At 58.1% G+C, this 12,014-nt stretch overlaps 2 protein-coding genes across 6 annotated transcripts in view; one reads left to right on the top strand and one right to left on the bottom strand.

Annotated features, from left to right (window-relative positions):
• GRAMD4 (GRAM domain containing 4) overlaps positions 1 to 12,014 on the top strand; it is a 116,060-nt gene that overhangs the window by 8,303 nt on the left and 95,743 nt on the right. Inside the window, exon 1 of one of the 5 annotated variants that reach the window (XM_050805862.1) lies at positions 2,477 to 2,913. The exons of the other annotated variants lie outside the window; for them this stretch is intronic. The gene's annotated coding sequence lies outside the window, so the exon portion shown is untranslated. Of the gene's footprint in view, positions 1 to 2,476; positions 2,914 to 12,014 lie in introns of those variants that run through there. 5 annotated transcript variants of the gene reach the window in all.
• CDPF1 (cysteine rich DPF motif domain containing 1) overlaps positions 1 to 12,014 on the bottom strand; it is a 376,436-nt gene that overhangs the window by 355,736 nt on the left and 8,686 nt on the right. The gene's annotated exons all lie outside the window — the stretch shown is intronic.

Genomic DNA, 12,014 nt, shown 5'->3' with positions numbered 1-12,014 from the left:
TCTCAGCTGACAGCAAGGAAAAGCACGCGTGAGCTGACGCACGGGTATGTACATGTCTCTGCCTGTGTCCGTGTGTAGCCTCCTGTACCTGTATCGAGTGAAGCGTGCGTTTGTGCTGCTGATGAACTCTGATCCGATTCCTACGTGGATCTTTCTCGTCTTCTTTCTTGCTGATCAATTCGTGTCTATTCAAGCAGCAGGAAGCCAGACTCCCACCGCTTGCCACCCATCTACTTTATCCCGGTGTGTCTGCATAGTGGGACTGGAGTCGTTAGTGGGACCCCTCGGGAAACAGTTCCCGATCCCTTGGCTGTCGCAGCATGGCTGGCTGGCTGGGGCTGGGGAGGGGCCGCCGCCTTCCCAGCGTGGTTCCATGACTTAGAGGGAAGAGGGGAGGGAGGCTGCAGAAGAACCAGGGACTTCCCTGCTGTGCTTAGTCAGCCTGGCCCCGCAGGGACAGGCACTGGCTTGGCATTGCTTTGAGACGTGAAAGTGGGACTGATTTAGAATGCATCCCGGAGTCTGGCCTCCTCGGGCAAGGAGGAGAAAGGCTGCCGGCGGGACGCTTTAGAGCTCAGACAAATCTCCGACTCCATCCTGGCCAGGTCTGTCCCCTCTCCGCCCCTGAACTTGCCACCCTGGCAGGGGACGGCCTTTGAAAAGATCTACAGAGCCGCATCTGCTGGCCTTTCTGTTAAGCGTCTTTCATGCAGGACTGCGTCAGTCTCTTGCAGAAGTTTTGGGAAGACAGAGAATCAGGCAGTCACTCCCCATCTGCTGGTTTGTTGGTGGTGTTTTCCAGGCAGCATTTTTGGGATCTGAGTGGAGCTTTTTTTTTTTTTTTTTTTGGGGATGGAGTTTCGCTCTTGTTGCCCAGGCTGGAGTGCAATGGTGCGATCGCGGCTTATTGCAACCTCCACCTGCCAGGTTCAAGTGATTCTCCTGCCTCAGCCTCCCAAGTAGCTGGGATTATAGGCACGCACCACAATGCCCAGGTAATTTTGTATTTTTAGTAGAGATGGGGTTTCTCCATGTTGGTCAGGCTGGTCTCAAACTCCCGACCTCAGGTGATCCGCCTGCCTCGGCCTCCCACAGTGCTGGGATTACAGGCATGAGCCACTGCGCCCAGCTGCCTGTCTTGTTTTCTTAATGTTGGGTTAACTGCGGCCCTAGATCTAGGAAGCCTCCAGTCACAGCACCCCAAGGCCCTTGCCTGGAATACACGACTTTTACTCTTGTGTTCGTGGTCCCACGAGGAGTTCTGGCTTCTTATCACCTGTCCTGGGCACCTGAGTGATGCTTCCACCTTCAGGGCACACATGGTGGGAGGGAGCTTCTGCGAGGTGGAAAGGTAAAGAGAGTCTGTGCCGGGGAGGGAGCGACAAGGAGGGCTCCCTGGAGCCGTGAGGGAGGGGCACAGGAGTTTGAGGACGTAGGAGTGGGGACGGCTTGGGACCGGCCTCTCAGGTCAGCTTGTTAAAGGCCAGCCTCTGTGCAGGGCTCCCGGAGACCCAACCAGCATGTCCCTGCAGCTCCTTTGGGGCCAGGACTGGGGTTCCAGCCACGTGTTGGGTGCAGTGGGATACCTGGCTCCTCTGTCCGCCCCCTGAAGGCCCTCATCTCTGTGCTATGGGGCTAGGCCCTCCCATGACCCCCACGTTTCCCCAACCCCATGGAGTGTGTCTAAGGAAGCAGGTGGAATTGGCCTGGCTCCCCGAGTCTGGGGCCTAGAGCAGAGCCCGAGGAGCCAGGGCAGCCCTGGGCGGGGGATGCTGGCATTCCTGGGAATGCAGCTTAGGGGGTGGTCCCCTCGCCTGCCTATGCCCCTACCTGGGGCCAGCCTCCTGCCTTCCCGCTGACCTTGTCTCCCTGCTCGCCCTGGCTCCTCCCCACCGCCCTGCGTGCCCCACCCCTGTACTCGCTGGGCCCCATTGGTTCTTCCCTGCTTTCCAGGTTGAGATTTGTGGGCTGGCTCAGTCTGGTGCAATGGTCAGAGGCATTTGCTGGGTGACGCTGGCCCGGTGGAGCTCTGTCCCCTCCTCTATTTCCCCTCCGCTCCCCAGCCCAGGGCAGCCCTGGTTCCCCAGGCTCTGCTCTAGGCCCCAGACTGAGGGAGCAAGGCCAATTCCACCTGCTTCCTTAGACACATTCCATAGGGTTGGGGAAACGTGGGGGTCACGGGCAGGCCTAGCCCTACAGCACAGAGACGAGGGCCTTCAGGGGTCAGACAAAGGAGCCAGGTATCCCACTGCACCCAGAGCTCTGGCGTGGCTGAATTGCTGGTGGAGTCTCAGCTGCCCAGGGCAACTGGCTGCTGCCCCTGCTGGGACATGAGCTGGGGGGATCCCCTACCTGTCTGCTGGGGAAAGTGGCCCTGGGGTGAGCCTGGCCTGAGCAGTGACGGCCTACAGGGTCCTCTGTCTTCCTGCCCTGCAGCTGATGAAGAGGGAGCTGAGGCCCTGCAGCTCCGGGGGCACTTGGACCTAGATGGGCAGAGGTAGGAAGGTGTGTGTAGACCTTGGCCCCTGGGTGGGGAGTTTGGCGTTTAAAAGTCTGAAGCAACACCCACACTGTGTCAGTGTCCCAGAACCCAGCCTCTCACCCGGGAAGAACGGGACCGTAACTAGCCCCTGGTGCTGGACAAAGCCCGTGCTGATGATCGCGTACTTCTTCGCATGCTTTCTCAGCCCACTCTGTGCCTAGTGGCTCTTGTTTGCCACGGAACCCTGACAAAGTGGATTATGCCCTGCCCTGAGAGAACACACAACTGACAGCAGGAGTGGACCCCGCAAGAGTGGAGGCCCCTGTGGTCTGTGGAGCATGTGTGCCCACGAGGCTGTGATGAGCCAGTGATCTGGGGTCCCAGAGTAGAAGGTGACGTTGTGTCCCCAACCACTGCTGGACCGCAGCAAGGTGTGTGAGTCATTTCACAAGTTCTCCACCCAAGAAGTGAAACTGTCAGGTTTAAGTGTGTGGGGATAGGAAGGGGAAGACTGTTCCAAAAGCCCAGCCGTCCGGAGTGACACCGGGCCATCAGCTCTGGGAGGCGGACACCGGGCCATCAGCTCTGGGAGGTGGAGACCTTTGGGGTCCCATTCCGGCTTCAATGCCCAGGTTCGTGTCCACTGCTTGGTTTCTGTAGCCCTTCTCTTCCAACTAGGGGGATAGTCAGGGTCTGATAAAGGCTTGAGGGGGAGGGCCTCTCCCAGCAGCGTGCCTGGCAGGCGGCCCAGGCCAGGGCAGAGGGCCAGTGGGCTGGATGGGGTCAGTGGGCGAGGCTCCGTCCTGTCCTGTCCTGTGGGAGGAGCCTAGGCAGGCACACTCAGCCAACCCCAGCTCAGGAGGGAGGGACCCAGAGGTATGGGCCTGAGGTAGGGTTGAAACAGGTGGAATTGACTGGTGGTCGTTGCTGGCTCCTGGAGCCTGACCTGCCCAGCAGTGGAGGTGGCAGATGTTTAGTGGAGAGGAAGTGAAACAGGTGTGTGCGCCAGAAGCCTGGGCGTCGGGTCGGGGCCGCGGGAAGATGGTACAGGGCTCCTGATTCTCCCTGTCTGGACAGATGCACTCACATCACAGGATGGCAAAAGGCCTGAGGGTTCAGGGGGCCAGGGCCTGGTCAGGAGGGGCACAGGCGGGGCGGGAGTGGGTGGTATCTACTTGGCTCTAGATGTCAGGATTAGAGAGAGACTCTGGGACAGCCCCAGCCCTGATGGAGCCCTATGGAGCTGCCTTCAGGGGCTCTGTCCCAGAGTCTCTCTCTAAACCTGACATCTAGAGCTGTGACTCAGGGTGGGAGGGCCCTGGGGGCTCACCCCCAGCCACCCTGTCTGCTGTCAGACCCTAGGAGCATGGGAGAAGCCAAGTAACCCCGGTGACTGCCCAGTGTCCCCACAACCCGATGGGTGAGGAGCCGGTGGGGCAGCAGGGGCAGAGCTGAGGTCACCACAACTCCGTCCCTGTCTGCCTGTCCCTCTTACGTCCCTCCAGGCAGCACCATGCAAAGGCAGGGAGGTGGCAGGCCTGCTGAGCTCTGCGGATGCGGGGCAGACCCGGCTGGCTTGTTGGAGCACCCGCCCTGGGTGAGTGCCGTTCATATTGGGATCTGCGAAGTGGGTCAAACCACTCTAGAGGGCAAAAGGGGAGCTATGGCCTCTGGCCAGCCACCTTCTAAGCTTTTAAAAGGCCCCACCCCGGTCCCTCACAGTCTTAGCCATCAGCTGCCTTTGGAGAATGAGCGATCTGAAGATGTTCCTGGTTGGGGGGCAGGGGTGACCAGTGTTCCTGGAGCTGAGGGGTGCCCACCCTTTCGTCCATCCTCCTTCCCTGGCCTGATCCAGGAGCCCCAGCCTCGCCTCTCCATCCCTGGGGTCCTCAGGCTCTCCTGATGCAGGTCTCGGGAGGGCCTGTGACACTGGCATCAGTCCGGGCTGGGCAGAGCCTGGATGTGGCCCAGGCTGGGCTGGAGCCGAAGCCTTTCTTCCCAGCTCCTGTCATAGCTGTGGGGCCTGGGGCTGGTGACCCGGCCTCTGCCAGCGTCCCCCCACCCCCTCCCACGGTAAGGTTGGTGACAGCAAAGTTCTTGTAAACATTTGAGATGTCCTGTGTAAAGTGCTGGCCCCTGGCAGTGCAACCACAGCTCGTCACTGTGGCGCTGGGCAGAGGGCTGGGTACGCAGCAGGTTCTCCATCAGTACCGATGGGAGAAGCAGGGGCGGCGGGGGGACCTGGATGGGCGACACTCCCCGGCCTGCTGGTGCTCCAGGGAGGACCTTTTCAGAGTTGGGAGACCTTGGCCCAGTGTCCTTGTCCCTCCAGTTGGCTGCTGCCTTCCCAAAAGCCCTGGAGCCTTGTTAAAGGGGGCAGCTCTGGATCTTGGGGGGAGTCCTGGGTGTGAGGGCAGCTCTGATATGGGGGAGTCCTGGGTATGAGGGCTGTGCCTCACGTGGCCTGAGGGCAGATGGCCCAGTGTGGGGTCAGGCTGTCTGTGGGGATGGGGAGGGCTGCCCAGGGAGAAGGTGAGTGGGTGACCCTATTATCTGAAGACCTGCTGGGGCCAGGGGATGTGGGGGGTGGCTGCCACCCCTGCAATGACCCTGGAAGGACCGGTGCTGCCCCTGCTCTGCAGATGAGTAAGCGGGTGTCTGCGAGTTCCCAGTTCTGCCTGCAGGGCCCATGCCCTGTGGCTACCCCCCAGTCTCGCTCTGTTTGCTTCATTTAAGTATTTTAGAAGATCACTCATCTGCCTCATGGGGTGGATCCTTAACTCTTCCGGCCCAGCCAACTCCTGAGGTTTCTAAGTGACCCACCTGCTTTGTGTGCATCTGCTTTTAGGCCTGCTGTGCTGCCTGGACCTCGGGCCCCGGCCCCCACCCTGCTCTGCAGCAGCCTGCCTGCCTCCCCTCCCTCAGCCCCTCAGAGAGGCCTCCTGTCAACACCTTTTCTGCAGCTTTCTCCCTACCCCTTCAGCCAGCTCCCCGCCTGGCCCTCCTTGCTGCCTAGTCTCTGCGGCGTGTATTGGTGGGGAGGCCCTGTCGTCTCCTGTAACTCCTACAACAGCCTTACAGGATGGGTCCTGGCCTGGTCGGGAGCCCTGAGTCTGGATGATTTATGCCCACTGTTGGCCCGGGTGGGCAGAGCCCTGACAGTCGGGAGAGCCTTGGCCTGGGGGGGCCAGAGCCCTGCCCCCACATCTACACCAGCTGCTGGGCTGCCTGGAGAGCCCTGTGCGCCGCATGCCTCCTGCATCCAGAGGGGCTGAGCTGGGAGTCTGGCCGTGATAGCTCTGGGGCCACATGGATGGCCCTTGGCCTGACTCCTCTTGGTGGGAGGCTTTGATTGGGAAGCTGGGGGAAGATGGCTGGTGGGTGGGGTTCAGGAGTGCTGGGTACCTCTCCCACTGCCCTTCCTCCAGCCGATCCTTGGTAGAGAGCTGAGAAGGTGCCAGGGATGGGTGAGCATTCCACTAACCCCGAGGGCTGGGGTTGGCCAGGAGCTCTGTCCCAGGGAGGAGGTGACCTGGGGCGCTGTGTGTGTGACCAGGCCTGCGCTGCTGCTGTGGACGCTCAGTCAGCTAGTGTCTGCCGGTTGCTCGTGACTGGCCTGGTGGAGGGGAATGGGAGGGGAGAAACCCGGGCTGGGCCCAGGTGAGTGTCAACAGGGGAGGGAGAGAGCAACAGAGGTCCCACCAGGGCGTGATGGGTGAGAGGAGGAGGAGCTCAGAGAGACTGGGGGAGAGTCCACAGTGTTGTCTGAGGACAGCTAAGGATGATGGACATTACTAGTTTTTAAAAACAGCCAGAGGCCGGGCATGCTGGCTCATACCTGTAATCCCAACACTTTGGGAGGCCGAGGCAGGTGGATTGTCTGCGGTCAGGAGTTCGAGAGCAGCGTGGCCAACATGGTGAGACCCTGTTTCTACTAAAAATACAAAAATTAGCCAGCATGGTGGTGGCAGCTGTCATCCCAGCTACTCAGGAGGCTGTGGGCCAAGAATCACACGAACCTGGGAGGTGGAGATTGCAGTAAGCCAAGATGGCGCCACCCAACTCCAGCCTGGGTGATAGAGCGAGACTCTGTCTCAAAAGAAAAAAAAGAAAGAAAAAAAAAACACACCCCAAAAAACAGCCAGAGAAGGCAAGAGCCCTGGAATGGCCTAAAGTGGGAAACTGCTCCCCTCTCAGCCACGGGGTCCAGTGTGTGATAGTGAAATCTCTCTTTATCTTAAATTCTCTCATCAGGGACTTAAACAGAAATTAACAGGGCTGGGTGTCATGCCTGTAATCCCAGCACTTTGGGAGGCTGAGTGGGGGAGGACTGCGTGAGCTCAGGAGTTTGAGAACAGCCTGGGCAACATAGTGAGACTCCATCTCTAATAAAAATAAAAAACATTAGCTGGGTGTGGTGGTGCATGTCGTAGTCCCAGCTCCTTAGGAGGCTGAGGTGGGAGGATCGCTTGAGCCTGGGAGATTGAGGCCACAGTGAGCTGTGATAACCCCTGCACTCCAGCCTGGGCGACAGAGTAAGACCTTGTCTCAAAAAAGTTATATTATGGCTGCATCAGAAAATTGGGGTTTGTTGGTTTGGACAGATTTACCGAATTCATTTGGACGAATTTACTGAAGCTCCATGAGGCAGAGGCCAGCGGACATTGCTGAAGTCCTAGGTTGCACCCCTCAGAAAGGCCACCCCCGGGCTGGGCGCAGTGGCTCACGCCTGGAATCCCAGCACTTTGGGAGGCCGAGGCAGGTGGATCACCTGAGGTCAGGAGTTGGAGACTAGCCTGGCCAACATGGCAAAACCCCATCTCTACTGAAAATAAAAATTAGCCAGGCATGGTGGCGGGCGCCTGTAATCCCAGCTACTCCGGAGGTTGAGGCATGAGAATCGCTTGAACTCGGGGGGCGGAGGTTGCAGTGAGCTGAGATTAAGCCACTGCACTCCAGCCTGGGTGATAGAGCAAGACTCTGTCTCAAAAAAAAAAAAACCCAGAAAGGTCACCCCCCGCACCCCTCAGTTAGCCGTGCCCAGGAACAGTCAGAAAGCGTCCATGGCATCAATGGGACATTGGGGCCTAGCCCAGGACTGGTGTGTCCCCTCCTGTGCCTGCAAGCTGCACGCAGCAAGGCCGTCCCTCTCACCCCCAGGTCCCCACACCTGTCAAGGGCATCACGGCACGTTCCAGGAGAGTTGGTTGATGTCACTGGAGTCGAGACCCCATCCTGAGGCCCAGCTCAGCAGGGCCACTGGGGCTCGGGTTAGGTGGTGCCACAGATGGGGCACAGTCCCCATAGGGTTACACCCCCAGAGTGCCCCAGGGAATGAGGCCCACTGCCAGTGCCACCAGCCCAGCTGACTTAATTGACAAATAAGTGTGGTTCTTTTAAGTTGCGCAAGTGTGTATTTTTAAATAATTGACTGCTTAATTGTATGATTGAAAACAGCGGAGCTGGGTGCAGTGGTGCGTGCCTGTGGTCCCACCTCTTTGCGAGGCTAAGGAGGAAGGATCCATGGAGCCCAGGCGTTTGGAGCCAGCCTGGGAAAACAGAGGGAGGAGACCCTGTTTCAAAAAAAAAAAAAAAAAAAAAAAAAAGAATGAAGTGAGTTGTTTGCACTGAGTCATGGTGAGGAAGGTGAGGAAGCCCCACTGTGGCTGTGTGGTGAACTCAGTCATTCACAGCTGGGAGGGGCTTGATTCCGTTTCTCTCCTGAATGTTTTCACTGTTCCGACTGCATCAGGGAGGAACCACATCCTCTGTGCCTGCAGAAGCAGGACTTCTCTCCCGAGAGTCTCGGAATTCTGTGGCCCACCTGTATGGTGATCAGCTCCGCGAGGGGCTTTAAAAACCCCGGCGTCGGCTGATTTGTGGCCGGCATCGTGGAGGGGATGCTGGCTGCCTGCCTTGCTTTCAGTTCCACATGGAGACAGTGACTCCGCTGCACTGAGTTTCAAGAATTTTGGCAATAAAAAGAGCCTATATGACCTATTTATAAAGTATTCCAGAATCACTTACATGAATATTTTGTCCTAAATTCTGTATAATTAGAAGAGACAAACCCCACATTGTGATTATTTTTGTTCACCAACATAACCTAAATTAGAACTCTGCATGCGGGCTTTCAAAAAAGAAAGCATTTGAACAAAAACATAAAAGGAATTGGTTTTATCCACACCGTTCTCGAATACTTGAGAATAACGTGTTTGCTTAAGTAACATCGCATCCTTGTTTACTGTTATTTGATTTGCAGACCTTTCCCCTTTACCAGTAGCAGAAAGGTAAGTCGTACTGAAACGTTTAAAAGGTCGTAAGTTCTGACTTTGAGGCCTGATGAACCATCACGGGATTCTCCCTTGCCTGGTTCCTTCTCCCCAGAACCTCATGTTAAGCAGAAGATTCCTTGCGGGTGGCCCTTGTCGCAGGCGGGGCGTTTCTGAGAGACATCCCAGTTTCTGCATCTGGACATGGAAAGGGACGTTGTTCTTGAGCATTTGGCAGGTGGTCTCTGAGTGCCTCTTCTCCACTGGGCCTGCCGCACAGGGAGGGCAGGTGGGACACCCCCCCCAACTCCTGCCGCAGGGCCTACCAAGAGTCCCCTGGCGGGCAGGCAGGGGTGGGCCAGCGTTGCGTTAAGTGTCTTTCCCATAGCCGACGTTCAGTGTGGGGGCAGCCTTCTAAGGGAGGAGCCTTGTGGGCCGAGTCTTCTTCCCCTTTTCGTCATTTGGGCTTCCGGGGCATAGAATGGGATGCGTCCTTGGCCTGGGGTCTGTGCTGCTACTGGGGGTCTGTGCATCGTCCTCTTTTGTCTATTTTCATTTTTTTTTTTTTTTTTTTTTTTTTTTTTTGAGACGGAGTCTCGCTCTGTAGCCCAGGCTGGAGTGCAGTGGCCGGATCTCAGCTCACTGCAAGCTCCGCCTCCCGGGTTCACGCCATTCTCCGGCCTCAGCCTCCCCAGTAGCTGGGACTACAGGCGCCCGCCACCTCGCCCGGCTAGTTTTTTGTATTTCTTAGTAGAGACGGGGTTTCACCGTGTTAGCCAGGATGGTCTCGATCTCCTGACCTCGTGATCCACCCGTCTCGGCCTCCCAAAGTGCTGGGATTACAGGCTTGAGCCACCGCGCCCGGCCTATTTTCATTATTTTTATTTATTATTTTGAGATGGAGTCTCGCTCAGTCACCCAGGCTGGAGTGCAGTGGTGGGATCTCAGCTTACTGCAGCCTCTGCCTCCTGGGTTCAAGTGATTCTCCTGCTCCAGCCTCCTGAGTAGCTAGGATTACAGGTGTGCACCTCCACGCTGGGCTAATTTTTGTTTTTTTTTTAGTAGAGACGGGGTTTCACCATGTTGGCCAGACTGGTCTTGAACTCCTGACCTCAGGTGATCCGCCCGCCTTGGCCTTCCAAAGTGCTGGGATTATAGGCGTGAGCCACCGCACCCGGCCATATTTTCATTATTTTTAGTAATGTAATGGGACCCTCTGGGCTAACCATCAAGCAGAAGCCAGCCTTGATACCCAGCATCCCACCAGCCCCTCCCCAGCTGCCCCAGGCCCGGCTCCTGCCCCAGCTCTGTGTGTCCTGTGCTCTCCCTTCCCTGCCTGAGTCCACACTGTCCCCTGCTGTAGCTCTGCCCACAGGCCATACCTGCCTGGCGGGCCCCTCCTCCCTGCCCCTGTTTTTGTGGAAGGACAGGTGGAAGTGGGCGGGTGGGGTGGGTGGGGTGGGTGATGATAAAGAGCATTCTAGGCCAGGGCAGGAATGCAAGTACATGGGTGTGAGGTGCCAGGTGTGTTCAGGGATCCTTGGCATTTGTGGGGTGGTGGGGACAGCGGCCAGAGGAGGGCTGGGGTAGGGGGAGGCTCCTGGCCTTCTGTGGGGCCCTTGGTAGAGGAAGGGGCATTGCCTGTGTGGGTGGTGAGGGACCTCTGGTCGGAGGGGCAGGTGTTTCAGGAGGCTTCGGGTACAGAGATGTCCGGGGTAAAGCGGAGCTTGGTTTCGGGACAGTTGGCCCTGGCATCTGTCCTGCCCTGGGGAGCTAGGGGGGCCGGACTGGAGATGGAGGCTGGGGCTGTCCTGGTCCCGGGCGAGTTGGCATCTCCTAGGAGGGAGGGGAGGGTTGCTGCCCTGCAAGCCCAGTGGGGAGGGGGCAGCACGGGGAGCTGGGGCCGGGGGTCGGGAAGGGCGCCCCACATGTTCTGAAGCGGTTTGGAGTGGCTCCGGCCCAGCCAGCACTCTTGTTGTCTGTGGTTTGCCACGCCTGTGTCCGCTGCTGGTAACCAGTGCGTCGGGACCTGGGCCTTCTGACTGCACCAGGTTTGTTTCTGCTGCTCTGAGTGCAGTGCTCCGAAACCGAGGTACCTGCCGTGCCCGACTCCTGTGGACTGTGTGGTCTGGTCTTGAGGCAAAGCAGTAGGGAAGTTCGGTCCACACCCCAGCCCCACATGTGGCCCGGGGGAGAGTGTGCCCTTCCCCTGGAGACGCAGGGTGGGGAAGTGAAGTCAGTGGCAGGTGCCCAAGAGGGGCATGTTTTCTTTCTTTCTTTTTTTCTTTTTTTGAGACGGAGTCTCGCTCTGTCACCCAGGCTGGAGTGCAGTGGTGCCATCTCGGTTCACTGCAAGCTCCGCCTCACGGGTTCATGCCATTCTCCTGCCTCAGCCTCCTGAGTAGCTGGGACTACAGGCTCCCGCCACCATGCCCAGCTAATTTTTTGTATTTTTAGTAGAGATGGGGTTTCACTGTGTTAGCCTGGATGGTCTCGATCTCCTGACCTCGTGATCTGCCCGCCTTGGCCTCCCAGAGTTCTGGGATTACAGGCGTGAGCCACCATGCCCCGCCAGGGCGGGTGTGGGAACTAACTACAGATAGAGACCATGCGACACAGCAGGTCTCCACGCCTCAGGGTTCTGAAACAATCCAGGTGGGGACGTGGGGGAGATTCGCCACCGGGACTGTTGTTTAACTTGGCTGCCCCTGGACATAGTGCCTCTTCTGACTTTATTTTCCTGGGTTGTGACTCTCCCTGTAATGCCACAAGGGTCCCCCACCCAAAGGACTCTCATCCTGCAGCCCATGGGCCTGGCCCTGTGTCTGGAAAGGGGAGGTGGTGCCCTGATGTTCTGGGCCTGGTGGTCAGTAGGGACACGGGGGTACAGAGGTGAGAGGATTCCACATTTTGAGAGAAAAACAGGCTCCCCTCAAGGCAGCTCAGCCCTAGGTGAGGTTGGCTTTGGGCACACCCATGGGAGTCCCCTCTTCCTGCCCTGAACCCTCTGAGCACCTGACCCCGCCCCCTACAGCCACCAGAACAGCCCTTTCCAGTTGCCCCTCCAAATCATCGCAGGGACCCCTGCAGCCGGTCAGGGGACCAAGATTCAAACACCCGGAGAACCACAAGCCCAGGCCACACAGGCAGGTAACCGCATGGGCAGGTGAGCACCCCGTCTGACAGGTACCAGGGTGATACGTGACTTGTCCAGGTCTCAGAGCCAGCCACTAAGCGAGGTCCTCCAGGTCCCTGGCCTT

Source organism: Macaca thibetana, chromosome 10 (genome assembly GCF_024542745.1).
Source record: "Macaca thibetana thibetana isolate TM-01 chromosome 10, ASM2454274v1, whole genome shotgun sequence".
NCBI lineage: Eukaryota > Metazoa > Chordata > Mammalia > Primates > Cercopithecidae > Macaca > Macaca thibetana.
Note: the sequence above shows the minus strand (reverse complement) of the source record. Positions and strands in the feature narration are given on the sequence as shown.